Source organism: Lactuca serriola, chromosome 9, assembly GCF_051521515.1.
Source record: "Lactuca serriola cultivar US96UC23 chromosome 9, Lser_US96UC23_V15, whole genome shotgun sequence".
NCBI lineage: Eukaryota > Viridiplantae > Streptophyta > Magnoliopsida > Asterales > Asteraceae > Lactuca > Lactuca serriola.
In genome coordinates this window covers 75,237,730-75,260,417 of record NC_136416.1, presented here as the reverse complement: position 1 = coordinate 75,260,417, position 22,688 = coordinate 75,237,730, and positions in this window count along the sequence as shown.

The following is a 22,688-nucleotide window of genomic DNA, read 5'->3' as shown; positions in this document are numbered from 1 at the left end:
GGAGGAGGTTCCTTACCCCTGAAATGTGCCCAAACAGAAGTAGATTCCAGATCTTCCCAAGCCCCTTGATGATGGCCTCCGAATCTCCAAGCTTCTTACACCAAATTTTTTTCCAAGCTCTAATTCTTCCTCAATGGAGTCACACACACGAGATGAGGGTTTTTGGATCTCAAATGGGTAGCAAGGAGGCTGAAGGTGGGTTATAATGTGCTTTACATTGGGCACAATCCCAAGATTAGGGTTTTCTCCCTTCCGCACCAACTCGCTGAGTCGAGCTGCCGACTCGCCGAGTTAGTCACTTAACACGTGACCAGAACTGCGACTCGACTCGCCGAGTCTATCCATCGACTCGCCGAGTCGACCTTCCTTATTTAAACTAAGAACCTTGAACTTGCACTTCTGAACTCGGGGTGTTACAATTCTCCCCCACTTAAATTGGGCTTCGTCCTCGAAGCCTGTAGCAACACATCCCAGATGATACCGCCACAATACAGCTCCTGGTCTCAACTGACTCAGGTTCCTCCAAACACTGCTATCAAACCCTATGAAGTCCAACTCTTCCTTCACAGAGTCACGACAACTGCTTCAAACCGGCCACCAGTTTCTTTCTTTAATGATGTCCACATCAACTAAGTATCACCCGATGATACTTCCATCATTCCAACTTACCCACTCACTTGCCCCTTACAGAATTGGATATCACCATGTACCACCAGGTCCTGACCCGGTACCAAACTGTCATCCCTTTCCTCAACTGGAGTTACCTCTATCGAAATCTCCGCTGAGACTCATCCCGCTTCCTTTATGAATCAAACTCCTTCCTTCCTGTGCTGTCAAGATAATACATCCTACAGCTCTTGAGCAACTCCCATGAGCTCTCATTTACACTTCCATAACACCCTCATGCTGGAAAAACTCGACTCACTGACGATACCTCCAGACATCCCCATGATGAATTACCACTACATACATAACCTCCTGATCACAACCATACTGAAAATTCAAGGCTACATCCTTGCATCCCTTCCGAACTCTTCTAGTTCTATACCACCGGAAATTCTTCCGCAACCTCAACATACACCCATTCTGGATGTGCTTCCATACCATAGGCACAATCATAGTGCTCAACAACCATAATTGAAATACTCTCAATCATCATTCTCACTACTGCTTTTACTTCCGTGAACCAACACTCCCTCCCGGAGTTACATACCTTTCCCTTTCCTTATCCAAGGAAGTCTACTTGAACACCTTGTTACTTCAACAAGTGCCACGGTGCTCACACCCCACTCTACACTATTCCCTTGTAGAGTAACTGCTATTCCATGCATCACACACACTCTGAATTTGCTCGTAAGGACTTTCGGGTCCATGCACTGCCTTCCACTAACATGATCAATACCCGGGGCCAGACCTAATGTTTGCTATTGCATCGCAACATACTCAATCCATCTCCTCATATAGATCTATCAAAACATACAGAGTCTTCATCATGATCGGACCACCTTACCAGGCCTTCAGCCAATCTGGACCACTCTCAGAACCTTCAGCATGTTCGGACTGCCCTCCAGGGCCTTTAGCCTGTCTGGACTGTTCTTCGAGCCTTCGGCCTGACTGGTACGCCCACCGGCCTTCATTCTATCCGGACCCCTCAAACTATCATACATCATCCCGAACTATCCTTCCTGGGAATCTCTCCCGTACATACTATTCTAGCCCTCTAGGGGTTCCGAACTTTAACTCGATTCTATATACTCAAATCCCGGCCTAATCCTAGGCCTCACACAACCAATCACCTTTTCTGAAATTCTTGGTCTGTACCCTGCCCCATTTGACTGCCACTTACTAATACCAGCCCACACTCTTGGCTGACTGAATCACTACTGAATCCCAAATAGCTAACCAACCTCAAATACTTGTCGATCCTCCTGAGAATTTTCTAATTCTCCCCATTTAGAGCACTGACTTCCAACCAACGGTGACCCAACCGAAATCAGTTAAACAACCCTACTGAACATATTCCCCTTATCCATGAACTAATTTCCTCTAAAATGAGCAACCTTCACGAAATCACATCCCGACATCGCACATCTCGAACTCTAAGGGAGTTCGACCCTCAGCTAAACAGTCCTCAAATTGCAAATGCTATACCCGACATTCAGACCAAAATGCCTAATTCCCCACCAACAATCCGCATGGATGATAATCAACTAAGACTCCCAGTTCTGAAACCCTCAATCATACGATAAACCTGGGGAAAGGACGAATGAATACAATACCATGAATCATGCGATGAGACTAGCAGATATACAATACTCCATAATAACTACAAGATAACAAGATAACAAAATGGAAACATACCTGCAACTACATTTGGGTCTGCCCAGACCTCCTCGGCAGTAAGTTGAAAAGCTCGACCCTGAGCCCTTAGAGGCCCCGCTCGACCCTGGCCCCCGCCAGTAGTCCTCAAAGTGGTCGGTACTGGAACCTGCACCAGTCTGAAAATGAGCTGTGGACAGTTGGCCCTCAAGTGACCAACCTGATGGCAATGATTACAAATCCTCAAATCCTGAATCGGGGCTGACTGCCGACAATCCCTCGCATAATGCCCCTCACTCCCGTACTTGCGACACACACCACCAAACCTACAAACTCCGGTATGACCCTTCCCACACTTCTCGCAAGTGTGGCTGCTTTGATTTCCCAACCTGGAATCAATGGTCTTGGACCGTTTCGGCACCGGCTACGACTGCGTCGGGGCCTGCCTCTGCTCTGTCAACTACAACTGAATCTCTAACTCACGCCGCCGAGCGGGGTCCTGCAACTCCAGTAAGGTCTCACACCTCTGTGTAGACACAAACTGCCTGATATCCCTCTTGAGCATACTCAGATATCGGGACATCTGAGCCTGCTCCGAAGCAAACTTAGGACAGAACATCTCCCTCTCAATGAACATCCTGGTAATCTCCGTCACCAACTCCGAATCCTGCTTCAGTTCCAAGAACTCTAGAGCCAACCTCTCCCTCTCAACCCGTGAAACATAACGGGTACTGAACATCTCCCGGAACCGATCCCATGTAACCGCAGCCCGCTGCGCATCCAAATAAGATCCCGTAGTCAAACTCCACCAATCCTTCACCCCAAGCCTAAAAAGGTTCAGAGCACACCTCACTCTCTGATCCGCAGGGCATGAAAACGTGAAGAAACACCCCTCCATGTTTGACAACCATCTCATAGCAACGATCGGATCCTGAACTCCATCAAAAGTAGGGGGCTTCGTATTATCGAAGACCTGATACTAAAAAACCCGACCGTCTCCTCCACCTGTCACTGGTACAGCCGTTGCAGTTGCCGTGGCAGCCGTCTCTGCAAGAGCTGCATAGCGGTTATCAAAATACTCAACCATGGCAGTCTTGATCGACCCAAACATCTCCGACATCTCCGCCCTGAACATAGCAGCAATCTCATCATGTAGGATCTCACGAATCCTGGCATCCAACTCATCCGTACTCATCTGACCAATGACCTTGGGTGTCACTGATCCACCCTGACCGCCCTCTCCTGATCCCGATCCTAACCCGGATCCACCCCTGGCATGCTTCGTAATCACCATACTGAAATACACCGCAAGAAAATCAGATGCTTTCCAAATAACCAGGGAACCAACTCCCAACCCGACCCTAGGGGTTGTGACTTCCTTGATACGCTTATGGGTCCTGTGCTTTCAGTAGTACGGGCCCATACTACCTTCCACACCTACCCATATTTATATCAAGTATCACCACAACACCCTAGCGATAAACATATTCGTGGCAATACTATTTCCTCACCTCTAGAGGAACTACTAACTACCTCACATAACAGGGAACCCTAGGCTAGCAGGCATCATATAATCAGACAATTCTATCATCTAATTCCTGAAGATCCCTAGCCTAGTACTAGCATGTTGTTCTAACATATCACATAATCAATTAACTTGTATGGTATTTTGGGCTCTACTTACTAGCTCTGGCTGATTGTACCTGCGCATCCTCCTCTACTTATTTTTGAAAATCATTTCAATTTCACTTTGAAAACTCTCCTTGATTTGAGACTGGATTCACACGAATGTTCCTCCAATTCACTCAAACCAAGGCTCTGATACCAACTTGTAACACCGTGAAAATTTACAACCAATTTAAACTTTTCAAAAACAACCCATATTCATTAAGTTATTACGAAAAGGTTTTCAGTTCATTTATTATCAGAGTATCCCGGAAACATCAACATAAAACTCAGGAGCGGTACGATCACGCCTTCGCCTTGCCACGGTCTCCTGAAGTACCTGAAACAATACACCAAAACTGTAAGCCCAAAAGCTTAGTGAGTTACCCACAAAATACCAACCACAGTACCACACACATATCATATCATATCATAAACAGAACAGCCATGCATATTAAGTCCACAATGTGACTGGTCCGCCTGCACCAGGCCTTCAGTCCACCCGGTCCACTCTCTCTCCGAATATATAGTATGACCGGTCCGTACGCACCGAGCCTTCAATCCACCTGGTCCACTCTTCGAGTCTACAGTGTGACTGGTTCGCCCGCACCGAGCCTTCTGTCTGTCTGGTCCACTCTCCGAGCCTCGTCACGTCTGGTCCGCCCTCTTGGGGCCTTCAGCCTATCCGGACCGCTCGTCGGGCCTTCGGTCTAACCGGTCCACCCTGGGTATGTTGGACTAATCAAACCGATCCAGTATATCACATAACACAACAACATCCTAACCAGGATACCGACCTAACCAGTCACTAGCATAGCATCATCCTATATACCAGGATACCGACCTTAACCGGGTCTCTAACATATACCATCCTAAATACCATAATGCAGACATAGCAAAGCAATAACATAACAACAACTACCGGGATTTCCATCCAATAAAGGGTCAGCCTTGGTGCCTTGGACCTTGTTGATATAGTGAGGATAACTCACTTGCAACTGCTGACTTGAAGAAATAAGATCACGCTACTCCGACCACCAGCACGAACTCCACCACTGAACATTACCAATTAAACAAATCCAATAAACACCAATAATTACGAAAATACCCTTGGAAGTCAAACTGGTCAACCCTTGGTCCAAGTCAAAGTCCTCAGTCAAAGTCAACCTTCCTGGTTGACCCTACTTGCCGAGTCAACCCGTTGACTCGTCAAGTTCCTATACTCAGAAACTCTCATGCCACGACTCAACTCGTCTAGTTGCCCCAAGACTCGTCGAGTGCAACAAGCTCTGATTCCCTTCCTACTCAACTCACCGAGTCATCCCTCGAATCACCGATTCACAGCTCAACCAGAAAGGTTAGGATTCCACGACTAGACTCGCCGAGTCCAAGCACAGACTCGCCGAGTCCAAGGAAATCTTCAACAGACTCGTCGAGTTGTTCTTCCCACTCGTCAAGTCCATGCACAAATTCATACAACTCGTTGAGCACACCCATCTGACTCGCCAGGTTTCTTCAGTTCTCATTCCATACAGAGGCTTTTCAAGCCATGCAGGGACTCCAATCCATAGATCCATTCTTCTACAGCCTAACCCTCACATAAAGTTGCAAACTTTATGGGAAAGCAAGGAGATATAAGGCCAAAACACTTCTAGGGCTAGGGTTTAAGACAAAGGGCTTCACTAATGACTCTTAGACAGGAACTTTATGACCTTTTGGGCCATCACAAGTCTAGATCTGAAGTAGCAACTTCAAATCTAAGCCTCAAACTCGAGATAGCTCCCAAACAAGTTAATGAATCCCAAATCAACCACCATTCATGAATCAATAATGAAATAGCTTAAGGAGGAGGTTCCTTACCCCTGAAAAGTGCCCAACCAGAAGTAGATTCCATATCTTTCCAAGCCCCTTGATGATGGCCTCTAAACCCCAAGCTTCTTACACCAAATTTCTCTTCCAAGCTCTAATTCTTCATCAATGGAGTCACACACACGAGATGAGGGTTTCTGGATCTCAAATGGGTAGCAAAGAGGCTGAAGGTGGGTTATAATGTGCTTTATATAGGGCACAATCCCCGGATTAGGGTTTTCTCCCTTTAGCACCAACTCGTTGTGTCCAGCTGCCGACTCGCCGATTTGGACACCTCACACGTGACCAGAACTGCGACTCAACTCGCCGAGTCTATCCATCGACTCGCTGAGTTGACCTTCCTTGTTTACACTAAGCACCTTGAACTTGCACTTTTGAACTCGGGGTGTTACATTTGACTTCTAGAATAATTGGATTATTCAAACCATCCATAGTTAATCACAGTTTGGAAGTAGGTATTAAAGCAAGACTGTCATGAATTTGTTTTGCAGATTGACTGAAATGGTCAGTCATTGTTACAACATTCATGAGTGCTAATAAGGTCTAAGTACTGGATTAAACCCACACTCACTTGTATCACTTCATGGAATTTATCCCGAGTGATCGTGAGACGATAGTATCATATAATCTTCAAACCTAGATATATGAGTTGTTGACTATGAGTTGGTCGTACATTGATAGTACGAAAACACATCGGTGACTCAATGTTATAACATGTGTTATTGTGTTTGATTCAATGAATAGTTAGTACAAGCATATACTATCGAAGTTTGTCTGTTGCTTTTAGTCCTTGGAGGATTAAAAGTGATATCTTGGGCCCGTCGATGATTTTGTTTTCACTTATGTGTTGGGCCCGGTTAGAACTAAATTGATGTGTTCGATTAAGTTATATGTCAAACAAATCGGAAATCAGGAAACAAATTGCTGGACAATAAGGTTGATTGTGTTCCATATGTTTGTCCGGCTGATATCTTGAGAAAGAGGATTCTATGATCACATATCTAAAATGGTACGTCTAAGTTCGACAAAGGCATTTAAGAACCACGATTTCTAGTCGGATCCTGAAGTTATACTTACAACTATAGTTATTAGACTTATCCAAGTGGGAGACTGTTGGATAAGGTGTCTAAGTCCATAACTATATTTTGTATGCTCTTGGCCCGAGAGTTGCATGGTCCATTTGGGTTGCACTTCACCGGAACAATTTGTAAGGATGGACTTTTGAGAAGAGGTTATTTATTATTTATTAATATATTATAGGTTATAATATATTCATATGAAATCATATTATTTAATTAGTATTGATCAAGAATTAGTTTGGAATTAATTTTCTGATCAAAAGTTAAATATATGGGGATTGATTGTGTAAATCAATCATTCTTATAAAGTGGGCTAATGATCTATGATTACTTATGTTGGGCTAAAACTATGTGGTGACCAAGGGATACTCCATGGAGGTTAAACCCATGGATCATGAGGAATGTGGAAAGTCATCCACATTAGGGTTTGCATAGTGTGACCCTAATTTGGCCACACTATATAAGAAGCCCTCTATTGCATGAAATCAACTACTAGGGCATATACAAGAGTGCTAGCTGAAATTAGTGTGTGAAAATAACCTCTCTCTAGTTCTTCCAATTATTGGTGGTGATTTGTGGTTCCATTTGAGGCATTCACATTATTGGTGCTACGATCTTAAAGCATCAAGGTTTCAACTACACCAAAAGGTATGTCATCTAACTAGAATTTTGTAGTATAGATACTCCATTGTTGCTAGTTAGGATGATGCTTTGGAATTTTGAAAGTTTGCATGTATATTACAGAAAACATAGATCCAAAGCATCTAAGGTTGCATGTACACCATAGGAGTGTTAGAATGCTTAAAACCCATCAAAAAGCTCGTACGTTGGGCATTTTCCATGTCTGCCACCCAATGTCGACTAGCTATGGGGTCCCTGACCCCGAAGAACTCAGGCACTCTGCATGCGTTGAACTCTCGTAACAATGGTGTTTGGGCGCTGACCTGGCCCGTAGTAATATTGGCTCAGAAAGACTTGAGCCGTTCCTCCATATTATCCATCATCCCCTCCTTGATTGTCCCGAAAATCACTGGTGTGACGTCAAGGATACCCCACGTAACCTTAGCTGCGATAAGCTTGTGCAGCCTCTCGTTAATATGCTCTGTAGTGTAGCCCGACCTAGACCCCGATCCTGAACCTCCCGCTCCATGATGTGTCACCACCATACTGAACTAAAATATACCATACAATAAGATGATCAAGATCTTCAATGGAATTCCTCCGCACCGGTCTCCTTAGAGCTTCCAGTTCTAACATTGTTTCGGGTACAAGTCCTGTGCTTTCAGTAGTATGGGCCCATTACTACCTTCCACACCTACATGTACCTTCCCCAAGGCTTTTACCTATTAAATCTAATTCGGCCCAGAATGAAACATATCTCACAGAATACCGCATAACTCAAATCCTAGGCTATCTAAGATTTACTCAATCCTATCAAACCAGAACTCAATCAATCATAACAGACATAATAGGTTGCCCTATGCATGCAAATTATACACAAAACATGATCAAGTAGACTTTCGAATAACAGACTCTACCCTAGGACCACAACCATACAAGAAACAAGAAATAAGTCCAAATCAATTATTCTAAGGCTATGAGATCCTAACCGTATATAATTTTTACACATAGAAAAATCCATCCAACTATCATATTCCAAATATCAGTATAGCATGGCTAACATATTGGGGAACCACTTATTGAGCTCGGCCGATTGCGCACATTTCACTCTCCCTTTTTAAGTTTTAAGAAGTTTTTAACTTTTTATTTTTTGTAAAAATTTTTACCATTTCCTCAGTTTGAGTCCTGACACGCCCGAGAGTGTGCCCGAATCCCTCAAACCAAGTGTCTGAAACCAACTTGTAACAACCCAAATTTGCTATAAAATTTTTCATTTTAAATAACGAAATCATTTCCATAAAACAAAACATTCCTATCACATTTGTTTTCAAAATCCATAACATCAAATAATTTATTCAAAACATCAGAGTGTCCCAACAAAACGCCAAAGAGTGCATGTCACGCCATCAAGCCGGGCCCTTTCCCTTATCTCCTAAACTACCTTAAATAATCAACAAACTATAAGCTAATGCCTAATGTGTTCCCGAGAGCATACCCCACACAATATACATAATCATATAAACCATATCAGCCATATAAGCTACATAATCCACCTAAGTCATGCATAAAAACATATATGGATGCCTTGGAAACTCTATAAAGTCTTACACCAAGATGTCGTGGGGTCCCCACATGGTCTTATATCTACATGCCATGGGCTTCCCATGGTCTTAGCTACATTCCATAGGCTCCCCCATGATGTTTATTGAGAATTCTAGGAGCCTCCCCGTGGTCTGATATCCAACGGCCACAGGCTCCCCTAGGATCTTCCATGTATGTATCACTAGCATATCACATATCACATAACAGCTAACATATCATGTAACAGATAATGGGCCGGCCTTGGTGCCCTCGACCCATTAGTATGGTGAGGAGACTCGCCTCACAAGTAGCAATGACTAATAAGATTCAATTCCCGAATCACTGCTCCAAACTCAACTGCCTACAATCACCATATGACTACTTCATTAAAATCTCAGAATACCCAAAATACCCTTAAAGTCAAGCTTGGTTAACCATGGTCAAAGTCAAAGTCAACAGTCAAGGTCAACAATCCATGTTGACCCAAATCATTGAGTGCACTTGGTGACTCGTCGAGTTCTTTCAATTCTCAGAAATCTGGGAAAACCCCTAATCAACTCGCTGAGTTTACAAGACAACTTATCGAGTTCGCATAGTGTCACGAAGATCGGAGAAACTCGAGTCAACTTGCCGAGTTGGCAGGGCAACTCGTCGAGTTTTCCTAGTCTTAACACAATTAGCCACTTTTCCAGCGAGTCCAAAGCCCCAACTATAGATTCGGTCCCTAGGGTGAAGATACCACGTAGAGTTGCTAACTTTACGCCCATGCATGGCATTAAGGGGCTAAAACACTCAAACATAGCTTATTAAGCGTTTTAGGGCATGAAGGAGGGTTAAGACTTGATAAAGTTGGCAACTTTAAGTCCATGGAGGCCATGGGATGTCCATATATAAAACCATGGCTTCATAACATGCTCAATTCCAAGAATAGTCCCAAAGTAAGCTAATAGTGGCCATAAACTTTTAAGAGAAGAGATATAGCAAAGGGATGATCAAGATAATGACTTTATACATCCAAATGGTTGTAACAACACTGTGAATCCTGGATCTAAAGCTTCTCCCTTCAAATTTGCGCCACTAACTTCACACTCCTTTAATAAAAGCACCAAAGAACACTCTTTAAGCTCACACACACTCAAAATGGGGAAAAGGGCACGATTAGGGTTTTCTCTGGACTGAGGGGGTGCTAAGGGAGGATAACAATGAGACTTAAGGACTTTAAATAGGGTGAAAACCCTAAAAATTAGGCTTCCATGTTTCAAAACCAACTCGCCAGGTTGGGGCCTTCTAACTTGTCGAGTAGACCCTAACAAATAAGCGGATGGAAAGCTCCCTACACAATGAGTTGGAGCCTCCCAACTCGTCGAGTTCTAGTCCAAAAACATGAAAAATTAATATATTTATTTCATACCTGGATCAAGCGTTACAAAGGTATATTCCACTCTAGAATTTGACTCAAAAGACTCGAATCTAAGCGTTGCAATATACGATGAGAGGTCATTAGAACATGATCCATCGGTCTATTACGGTAATCGACGTAAAGAACTTACCTTAAGTTAAGTCTGTTAAGAACAAGAAGGAGTTTCCAATAAGGATTGATTTTTTAACTTGAAGGTTACAATTGAAAGTCCAACATAGTAAGAAGAGCGGGTTCAAGATCAAGCACCGCCTGCAACAAGAAGTCCAAGAGTTAGATACTCATTCAAAGGAACATAGAAGTTAGGATTATTATCTAGCATGAAGAGATAACATATGGAGTCATTATAAAAGCTCCCTTTTCTTGATGATTTTGAGATGTAATCATCCTAAACAAGAGATAATTGTAACACCCATAGATTCGGGCTAGTCAATTTAGAGACAAAAAACATTAAAAATGAATTTTTGATAGAAGATTATTTAGAATAAATAATCTTAACCAAGTTATAGTATATGTCACAAGGGTTATTGTTGAGAGAAAACCTTTGAGACACACTTGAACAAAATGGTTAGAACAAGTATATGGCGGAATAGTTAATACCGAAGGATATGTTAGCTCAATAATAATATTAATAGTTAGAAGTTAGTGAGTTAGATGCGAAAAGTAAAGTAATGTAAATGACAGCAACTGTTATATTAAGAATACACGTAAGTTGATTCATAACTTGGAATGCATTCAAACCAATGTTAGTAAGTGAGATCAAACTTAGTGAATAAGTCACAAAGAATTGCTCCGAAGAGTGATTATAATCAGATATGTTTAAGTAAGAAATTGAGAGTGAAGAGTGATAGAATGATAACTTTAGAAATTGTATTCAGATGAAATGCATAAGTTATCGGTGATCAGGAGAGGTATCCAATACAAGAGAATAAGTCTCTATTTATAGAGGCTTAGAACTACACTAGATTACAACTCTATAAGCAGCCGTGCAAGGCATAGTGGATAATAGTGTGTATTACATAAAAGACAAATAAATTAATATAGCTAATGACTGCGGTAGCTGACTCCGGGTGCTGATGTTGTTGCGGTAGAGGGTCACTTTCATGATTCAACAATTTCCCCCTAAGTAACCTCTTTAACTTTGGTTCAGCTATCAAGTTTGAGGAACTTGATCAAAATCCACCAGAACTTCCTGATGTTTTCCAACCATGTGATTCTTCTTGTAATCTCGAACTTAACTTCTGCAGTAGTATGCTTCGATCTTTCAACTGCGGCTCGGCAGATGTCAAGTTGTTTCTTGGGTAGGCGGTTCATCGCACTTATGGGAATAAAGTATTTGACATTGTCGATTTTCCTCTTGAAAATGATGCCAAGCTCTGGGAAGTTAATTGCACCTAAGGATCTGTCAGCAAAGCCTTCGGTGGGCATAGGTGCGGGGTCGAGATGTGGTAGATCAAACTTCTTGGAAATGATGGGATAGATGTCCACATCAATTTTGGTAAAGTCGCACACAGTTTCTCTCAAGAAGTTGTTGACCCGATCAATTGTAGGCTTCATTCTTGGATGCTTCTCAGCGTTATTCTGAAATACTTTGGCCATGAGAAACACTTCTTCCGGATTCATGTGGGGAAAGTCTGTTTGGGTGCGGATATAGTCATGTCCCCTTCGGGTGAGGATGTACTGGTAGAATTCTGCTTTCATGAATCTTCGAGGCTTGTAGTTCACAATTGCGGATGGCCTGTTTTTGGACCATATGTGCTCTATGGGTAAAGAATGTTTAGTAAAGAATTGTGAAAGTCTTTCAAACTCCATAGGCAATCTCTTGGCATCAGGAAGGGTTTGGTCAAACTTCTCAAATATTGTGAAGTATTTGGCATTGGGTGAAATGGGAACATCCTAGTAGCCATCCGAACGAGGTTCTGCATAAGTGAGGTGGGGAATATAATCTTCATCTTGCAACCTTCGGTGAGGATTGACCCAAGAGTTGATAAGGGTTTCATCTATGACAGTGTCGAAACCACTTAGCCTCCAGATTTCTTCAGCAAGTTTAGCTGACCTCCAGTCTCTCTTCTTTTGGGCTGTGGTAGGAGAATCAGTTGGGCTTAGTGAAGACATGTTCTCCTCAAGATTTTTGAAGTGAGGAGGAGTCTCAGGCTTTTTGGGAGTATGTTGAGATGATTGTGGTGTGTGAATTTTGTTAGTGATGATGGGGGGACTCTGATGATGGGCAGTATCAGAGTGATGGACTTCTTCTTCTTCTTCTTCTTCACTTTCCCCTCTTGAGGAATGCAGCGTAGGTGCTTCCTCAAGCCATTGCCTAAGTCCATCCACTTTGGTGAAACCTTCTTGGAATTGAGCTTTTAGGATTTCAGCTAATTGGGAATTGTTAGGAGTGTAGGGGCTAAAGAGCAACTTGTGGATTTCTTTGGTAAGCTGGAGGATCTCAGGGCCATGGACGTTGGAGGAAAGAGATTTCTGCAGTCTGTTGATTGTCGTTTGAAGAACAGAGATAGTGAACTCATAAGCATTATGAGTCTCATCTATCACTTTCTGAGACTGAGAAGCTTGATCCATGATGGCATTCTGGAGATCTGTTTTCATTGCAGTCACCTCTGTGATGAGACGTTCTGCTGTAGCCAAGAATTCTTTGTGATCAACCTTGCGGTTGTTGTCAAGGGACCGGATCCACATCTCTACTTTAAGAGAGATGCGTTCAGTGGCCATGCGTTACCTTGTTTCCGGACGCTCTATTCTTTCAATTAGTGACTGAGGTCCTGGAGTGTCTACAGGTTTCGATTGAGTAGGCTGGACCGCAGCCAAGATCTGATCAACTTTGGCTTGAAGGGATAAGAATTCTTTTCTGGTTACCGCATTCTTCTTCTTCTTCTTCTTCTTCTTGGGTTTGGAGGTGGAGTGATGGGAACCACTTGATTCTTCACGTTCATCAAACTTCATGTAGTCATCATCTGAGGGAGAGGGTCTGTTTACCTCCTGAATGTCGTCATCATCCAGACCAAAAGTAGGAGCAGGGCTGGTTGAGATTGCAGGTTCTTCATCTTGTGATGGATTGACTGAGATGGAAGTTGGAGTAGGAGGAACTTTGGAGGTACCTGAGGGTGCACTGGAAGCTTGTGCTTTGAGAACTATTTCTGCCATTTAATCCATCCAGTTTTGAACTTTTGAATGGTGGCTACAGTATGGGCATTACTGATGGCATTTGCCCAATACCTAGCCACGGACTGGATCTCCTGCTCTTTCTGTTGCTGAGGCTTGATTTGTTGCTCCTTGCGGGCTTGGAAGGCCCTTCTGAAAGCTTCATACTTTTTGATTTCAGCAGCGGTTGTTGGTTTATAACGACTCCAAGAAGCGCTAGAGTTACTACCATAAATTCCTTGAGTTCGCACCAAGGTGTCCGTTGGGTTCACGGATCCTTGCACATTAGTGCTCACCGTTCCTAAACCACCTGTAAGAGATGAAAGCAGAGCAGGATTTTCTGAGTGTCCATGGTCTCCTTGACCCGTGGTCAAGTCTGGCCTCAACTCAGTTATGGCATGGGCTGAAGAAGTGCCCTGCGGATGGGAAAGTGTTTGTAGTGTTTGGGTGACAGAAAGAAGGATGGAGTGCAACTCCTCTAGAGAAAACAAATGCAGTCCGGAGGCCCTGGAGACCTTTGGGCGAGAACCAGTATCATCCATTTGGGATGATTCTGGAGGGGTGTCTCCACGATGATGAGAATCAGAATCAGACTCACTTTCTGAGTCTGACTGAAAAATGATGGTGGTGATGAATGGGTCTGCGGCCACCCCAAGGACTACCCGAGCTTATGGAGAGGCTGAGGTATCAGTCCGGTCATGCATTTGGCTAAAGGTATCGGTTATTTTTCTTTTCTTGAGGATACAGATTAGTTGCATGTCCTCTTCTGAATAACTGCTAGATACAATGGTTGGTTTGGTTTTTTTGTTTCTTGGTGGGTGCGGTTTTTTTTGGGAGCATCCTTCTTGGGTGTTCTTTGTTTCTTATTGGATGCCAACTGCTTTCTTCTTTAAGAAAGATTGGATAAAGTAGTGGCAGAGGGGACTGTGGTACCCTCAAGGTTAATGACTGCAGATGGAAGAGGCGGGGTAGAAGGGTATGGGGAAATACCCTTCGTAGCCTCAATATGGTCTGAGACATCAGTAGTCTCAGGACCAAGAGAAGAGACGATATGAGTGGGAAGCCTGCGGATCGGTCTAAATAGAGTTTGATCAGAAGAAGGGAGGTACCTTTTAAGATCCTTAGTGACAAAGAAGTTGATGTCACTACCCATATCTATTCCAGCGTCTGCATATAGGTCTGATATGCAAAGTGACCAAAATCTTGCAAATGTGAGCTTGGTTAGGTTTTCCTTCGGGTGCTCCTTGGGAATGTACTGGATGAAATCGTCCCAAAGAATTTACCCGTAGTTGACGTCGTGTCAAGTGAAGATGCTCCATACCAATTCCAAGAGCTTTAGTCCCATATTGTCAATCCCTCCGGTTCTGCCGGATAGGCAGCAGATGACAAAGTGACACATTAACTGCCAAACCACAGGCAGCTGATTCTTTTTGAACTCACCAATTCCTCGAATTGGTTTTTGATACCCCATCTGGTAGAGTGCGGATGTGATGTCAGCCATTGATGGTGAGAAGAATTTGATGAATGGATGAACCAGAAGGTTAATGGATGTGAGGAACTTTTCTTTGGACAAGATAACCAAAGAACCATTAATGAGATTGAGATGAACTTCTTGAGGGTTTTCCAGTGGGCGATAAGCAGAAAAAGCGCTATTGAAGAGAGTAGAAACTAGAGCAACGTCTGTAAATGCATCAAACGGACGAAACAAAGGGTGGTTCTTGAGAAACTTGATCATGAGCTTGATGGGAGCATTGTATGAAGGATGATCTTCAAACACTTCTCTGAAATTGCTTGATGTGATTGTAGGAGAGTTTGAGCCTATTGGATTCATCGAACCAAAAGCCTTGGATTGCTTCTTTGATACTCATGATTTCACCATTGTTGAAGTTTGAAGGTGTTTGAAGAAGAAGTAGAACATAGTGTTCTTGATGGTTTTTAAAGGGAATGATCGATATTCAGAAAGCATAAAGTGAGTTTAGGGAAGGAGATGAGATTATAAGAGGGGGTGAAAGAAAAATGTGTAACCCTAGGTGTTGGGTTGAAGATTTGTTTAAGTGTTGCGTCATTGGGCTCGACTATTTGTCCAATTGTTTTGTGCTCCGGTTTGGGCCTGTCCAACCGTGAGCTTGTTAGGTTTACTATATAAGAATATGCTTGCATGCATATTAGGTTAATGATTTAGAGGTTAACGATCAAGAATACAATAGAGAATTATGATAGCTTTAATTTTCTTCATTGTTCGTGTAAACCTTCTAACCCTCTACAGTTGATGTTCTTAATTGAGCTCTTCTGAGGGTTGTTTTATAATCATTCAACATGTTTGATTCATTCTTGAGTTGTTTATTGTTTTCGTGTTCTTGCTGTTTAATCATTATTTACCTGTTTGAGATCTAATCGATCTTCAAGATTAAGTTTTAATCTCAACAAGTGGTATCAGAGCGGGTCTTTGAAGATCTATTGATTTTTGAAGTATCGGTTCTTGGTTTGGTGATTTTCTGCACATATATTGAAGATTATTTGTGTTTTGGCAGTATGGAATCAAGATTTCTATTCAAGCAGCTGTTCGTGAAAACTTGTGTTTTCAATCACTGTTCATCTGGGTATTATTTTAATCCATCTTGTATTTTATTCATACTTTCTGTTAGATCTGATCGATTGTTTAGTCCAAAATCAATATATTGCTTCGTAGATCAATTTCTTATGATTTTATCCAAAGATTCGGTTCTTTACTGTTCATCCATTTATTTCTTGGCCAAATTCAATTTATCATTGTTCGTCTAATCTTAATCTATCACACATGTTCTGTCGTCCTGTTGACGTTCTTCATCCATTCACGATTATCGATATTAGAAGCCTAAATCACTTTTTGGTAATCGATTCAAGCTCCTTATGAATCACGATTCTCATGATGTCGATCTTTGTTCAAATTAATTCTTTATTTAATTGATTTTTGTTTTTCAATCGAATCTCTTTTCTTCAAAATCATTTAGCGATTAGTGGATTTGTTCAGGCTTGTCGTTCAATTGAGATTGTCGATTTCATCATAAATATGAATTGATGATATGAGCAATTGATATCTATTGATTTTCTATTATCATTCCAAAGTGGTTCATATTTGTTGATTTTGGTAATCTCGATATATACAAAACAATATATGTGTTGAAGAATCAAATTCTGGTAGATCTGTGGTTGTGTATAGTCATCAGGATCGATTGCAATTGCGAAAGTAAATCTGAATGAAGATTGTTGATTTGCATATAGATGATGAGAAGGTATCATTAATCTAGTCTTGTAATCGTTTTGTCAGCACAAAGAGCAGACTTGCAATGATTGTCTCGCAATTGGAAAGACGGTCTCGTTGTTTACTGATGTTCTCACATAAAGAATAATTTCTTGTCTTTCAAATCCGAACGGGTCTCTTAATTGGATTGTAATCGGAACTTAGAATATAAAAAGTCAATTCAGAACTATGAATTATTTCGCAATTGGATTGAAGTCTCGGAATCAGAACCAATTTCTGATCTCAAAATTAGATTTCCTAAATTGTGATGTTGGCTGGAATGAATCGGAAAAGGAACCAAAAATGAAATACATATTCAGAATAGTGATGTTGGATGGCATCAAACAGAACGAGATGAAATGGTCTTTGTGTGTCTGTTCGCTTTTGCAGGCCAAAATTGGTATTGCAAAATATTTGGTGCGAGTGAACTCACTGAGAACGAATGTAATCAGATTTGAGAGTTTATCAGGATGAATTCATATCAGGGATCAATTGGTATGCACAATGGTCTAAACGAAAAGTCAAAATCGCTATGAAAACCTTACCTTTGAACGATTGTTTACTGTGCTTCTCTTTGGGGTATAATCGATGATATTGAAGCGAATCTATGATTGGGTTCTTCTGTTGCCTTGGAACGAATGAAGGGAAGACAAAAAGCGAACCTGTGGTTCGTCTTGGCTAAGGTTTCACTCCTTGTTGGCATCGTGATGCTTGATTTCGCTTTTGTATCAATGGCCTTGGAATGTACCTGGAACAAACTTGAGTTTGGTTGGTAGCACTTGGAAGAAAGAGGGGGGGACCGAAGGCGAACCTGTGATTCGGTTTGGCTAAGGTTTCGCTTGTCATGAAGTTGGATTTCGGACCGAACATGGTTTTTGTATCAACAATCTTGGACCGAACTTGGTTTCGGTTGCTTGTGGTCGGACGGAATGAACAAATCATGGTGGTATCGTTTCTTCTTTTATCAGTCGCTGTGGGGAAGAAGATAACGCAAAGTTTCCCACTTGGTCTATGCAACTTCAAGAATTTGACGATCTGGTCCCTATACTTTTCATGCCTTGGCAGTTTTGGACCATTTCCAGATTATGTTACAAATAAAGGGGTATATTGATGCAGAATTACCATTCCAGCCCTTGTCTTTCAGTAAGTGACAGTTTTTTCCCTATATTCATAAAAGTTTACATATTTAAGGGCCGGTGAACAGTTTTGGATTTTTTAACGCACATATTTTTTCGTGAACAGAAAAATAAGGATTCCATCAAGTCTTGGCGGTTCAAAAAGTCATTTTTCGTGATAACGTCAAATTTTTCACGACTTTTTCGGATTTTATACTTCATTGTGTATATCATTTTGTCACGGGGGAGCTTAGTATATTTTTATCCATTCAAGATTATTCTCATGACCATTTGAAGGATTTATAATCATGTTTTTGATTATAAATCGGGGGACAATTTGGTATGGCCATTCGAAATTGGATTTGTGACTTTTCAAAGTTGAAGATTTTTGATAAAGCTTGTGGTAGAATTATGAAGGTAGCTTTCACAGTAGAAGTTCTTCATCGAGCTCTGCTAAAGCTTTTATAGAGAAGTATCCTTTATAGTAGAAGTTCTTCATCGAGCTCATCTAAGGACTTGTTATATCTCTGACTTCTAGTATTTTCTCGATCAAGTGGCATTACGAATCTTAAAGTTTGGGTTGTTACATGATATTTTTTTATTGCTTATATCATTAGCTTATTTGAAGATCATTGTGACTTGGAGGGGGAGCTCTTTAAAGACAAGAAGTGATTTGGTTTCTTTGTTCGGAAATGGGTTTTTATGGCGGGTTTGGTTTTCATGAAATTTTTTTTGGGATTACATTCGAAAATGAAGTTTAAAGACATTACTTCAGTGCTTGATTTATATATCCTAGAGCCCGTGTTTAAAGACTATTAAAGAATCAAGATTCGTGGATTGCTTCATATATTCCTCGTTACAGATCTTTTTATTTGCTAGATGCTTGTTTTCGAAGTTAAAGCATTTTCATCCATTCCATACTTTGAGGGGGAGATTATAGGGTTTCAAAGCACTCCATTGATGATGGCAATGGGCCCTTTGATAAAGTGTAAGTTAAAAGCCCAAGACTTGTCTTTTCCCTATAAATAGTCATGTATTATTCATAATTAGGGTTAAGAGTGAGGCAAAATGTAGCCGCCACGTTGTGAAGTTTCTTATGTAGTGTTAGATTCTTTAGTCTATGCTGAAAGTGTAATTTATTCCTCATGTTTTGAATAAATCGAGTGATCATTCGACATATCTTCTTTATTTGTGTTTGTTCCTGTCACACCACAAAACCATGAACGGCGGAAACGTTCTGGGGCGGAGGACGTCATGTATAGTATCACAACACAGTAAATGTAAATAAGCAAACAACATCATCCATTGCATTAAATAAATAATTTTAATACAAGTGTGTACTGTACAGTTATAAACACCAAAATAATGAATCACAAAATAATATGAGATGAGTCTTGAATGCACTCCATCTTCTCAAAAGCTGGCCTCTGTACCTGTCTACTGACGACCTGAGAATACAAGTTATTTTGAAGGAGTTTATCAGCATTAAGCTGGTGAGTTCATAAGTATTTTAGTGTCAATGTTTCTTGTAAAAACGTTTGAATCTGACTCAATGTATAAGTTTGTAAAAATGTAAGCAAATGTTTGAAAGTGTTTGTAAAAGTTTGAATCCCTCAGAAAATCCTATATTTTCTATAAAAGTAACCTTCTACCAAGGCTTTGATATTTTGTATACTTGCTCATTGTAAAAGTATGTGATTCCCCAAGTGTAACTATCATTAGATAAAATATAGTATGTACATTTATGCTTAAGTGAGGTTATCACTAAAATATGTAATGGGTAAATCATTGTAGTACTGTAGCTTTGTATATTAAGACTACTGCTGTACTAATTATTACTACCTTAAACCGGATTTATATTAAGGTATATTGTGATAAATTGCACCATGCTATCGACTAGTAACAACGACATAATGAATGGTCGTAATAAAATAATGACGTTTGGCACCCGCAGACCTGCAGGTCCGGCTGTAGCTAGCAGCAAGGTGTAGGATAGTCAATCCAGTATAGATCTATACGCAAACTCACGCTCCCCCTCCAGGAGAATTTTGGCTACAACTCGGGCCATGACACTTAAGGCATGCCCGATACAGTGGATCACAATTGATATCGTATTCATGTATATGTATTGTTTCTCGTATATCTGTATATGTATTGTTTCTAGTATATCTGTATATGTATTGTTTCTCGTATATCTGTATATGTATTGTTTCTCGTATCTCTGTATATGTATTGTTTCTAGTATATCTGTATATGTATTGTTTCTAGTATATCTGTATATGTATTGTTTCTAGTATATCTGTATATGTATTGATCCTGCGTTACCCCGATGGTAACCAGCTAATGATGTACTGATGAGTATGAATATGGAAGCACTTTTATGTCTATACATGTATATATGATATATAAGTAATATGGAAATGACCTTCGGATGGTCACCCGAAAGCCCACCAGACCACATCCAAATCGAGGAAAAGGAAATAGGGCGGATGGCATTCCTAAGCCTTTTGAACATTATTTATATATCTATACATATTTGGGCACACAATTGGATATATAAAAGCATAAATATAATTTCAAGAGAAGATTGACTTGATGTCGATCTATAAATCATTTTGAAAGCGTAAGTTGATAAAGCAGTTTAAGTATAAGAAGCATTTGATTGAATCACAGTCTATAAGTAAGTTTGGATAGTAAAACAGTTTGTAAAACATTTCAATAGTAAAGCAGTTTGAAAAGCAGTTTGAACAGTGGTGAAAATCGTTGTTTTCCTAGTTATTAATCACATGTGATTAAACACAATCACATGTGATTGAAGCAATAACTTATAAGTATTTGACTTGTATTCCCCCCCATAAAGTGTTATAAAACATTTAAAATCATTTCAAAGGTTGATTCAAGTGGTATGAACTCACTTGTGGTGAGTCGTTTGAATTGCAGTGTCGGCTACCGTGCTAGGTGGTAAACGGAGATTGGTTTACACGCACGAGCCTAGTTATCATATAATAAGCATATATATAACTAATTAGACAATTAATAACTTAATAAATAAGTTAATACACATAGGAAACATTTAAACACTTTTATGAGTGTTTATGGTCCAAATGGTTGCATCTAAGTTGCTACGGGACAAGGCAAAAGGGTTTGAAACATCAAATAGCCTTGTATAGGAGTTCACCACTCAACAAACCCCACACCTTGGAGTTTACAGCCGTAAACTCATAGGTTTATGGCCGTGAACTCCTCAAAGGGTGGTTTTGGGTGTTTTGTGGTGTTATCTTGCATCTAGAACACTCCTAGCTTTGTTGGAATAATACATGAAGTAGCTTAAGGCCCTAGGGTACCCCATTGTGGAGTTTACGGCCCAAAGTCATTCACCCTAGAGTTTACGGCCGTAAACTCTTGGATTTTAATTGTTTTGAGGCACTTAAACATCAAGGATGGCTTCCATGAATTTATCTAAGGCTAATGGGGACAAGAGGCACACTTTAGTGCCTTCACTTGGAGTTTACGGCCCAAGACATGTTCCTTTGCTGTAAAATCCTTTCAAGGAGTGGTTTTTATGTTTTCAACTCTCCATTCTAGTCCCAAGGGTTCAAGGTAAATTGTCTAAAGGCTTAAGGGTTGCTTGGAATGATTTTTACCCTACAAAAAGGGGTTTACGGCCCAAGAGGAGTTCTTGGCCGTAAACTCCTACTAACTTGTGATTTTGATGAGCTTTTGATGTTCTAAACAAGCACAAGTACTAGTAGTTAAAGTCCTTAAGCATTTGGGGAAGTTTTAGGGCACATTAAGCCCTTGAAAAGGGGTTTACGGCCCAAGGAAGTTCCTTGGCCGTAAACTCCTAGAACTTGTGTTTCTTGGAAGCTTTTTGGCCTATAAAGATCATACCCTAACTCCTAAACAAGTTGTCTAACAAGGAATCGAGACTAGGAAGCCTTTATGTTCCATTTTGGAGTTTACTCACCAAGAACGTTCTTGGGCGGTAAACTCCCGGATCTTGGAATCTAAACATGTAATTTGTGTTAATAAGCATCTAACAAGTATTGAAACACATTTAGAAAAGTAAACTCACAATATGGGATGAAAACCCGAAGATCCGTAAGAGAGAATATGGCTTTTCTCTATTTGGAATTGTAAATAATGAATTAATTTCATTCAGAAACTATTTATAGTCCTGGAATATTTTGGCATAAAATATTTTTATTCCTGATATTGGACTGTAACATTATGAAACTTGAAATGCCCAAGTTTCACAAAACCAGGAGTATATACTCTCCTGATATCATCTAAAACATAAACCCTAAAGTACACGAACTTGTTCGGAAAAGCTTGAAAATCACAGAAACTTAACTAGCTTCTATTGAATAGATGAGGTTCGTACAAATGAGAAATTTCGGGTTGTCACATCATCCCCCCGTTAGAGGGAATTTCATCCCGAAATTAGAATTTAAGCAAATAAAAGTTACAAACAATTAAGTGAAAAGATGAGGGTATTTCAACTTCATTTGATCCTCGCGTTCCCAAGTGAATTCCGGTCCTCGCTTGGCGTTCCAGCGAACCTTCACGATAGGGATACGGCTTTGTTT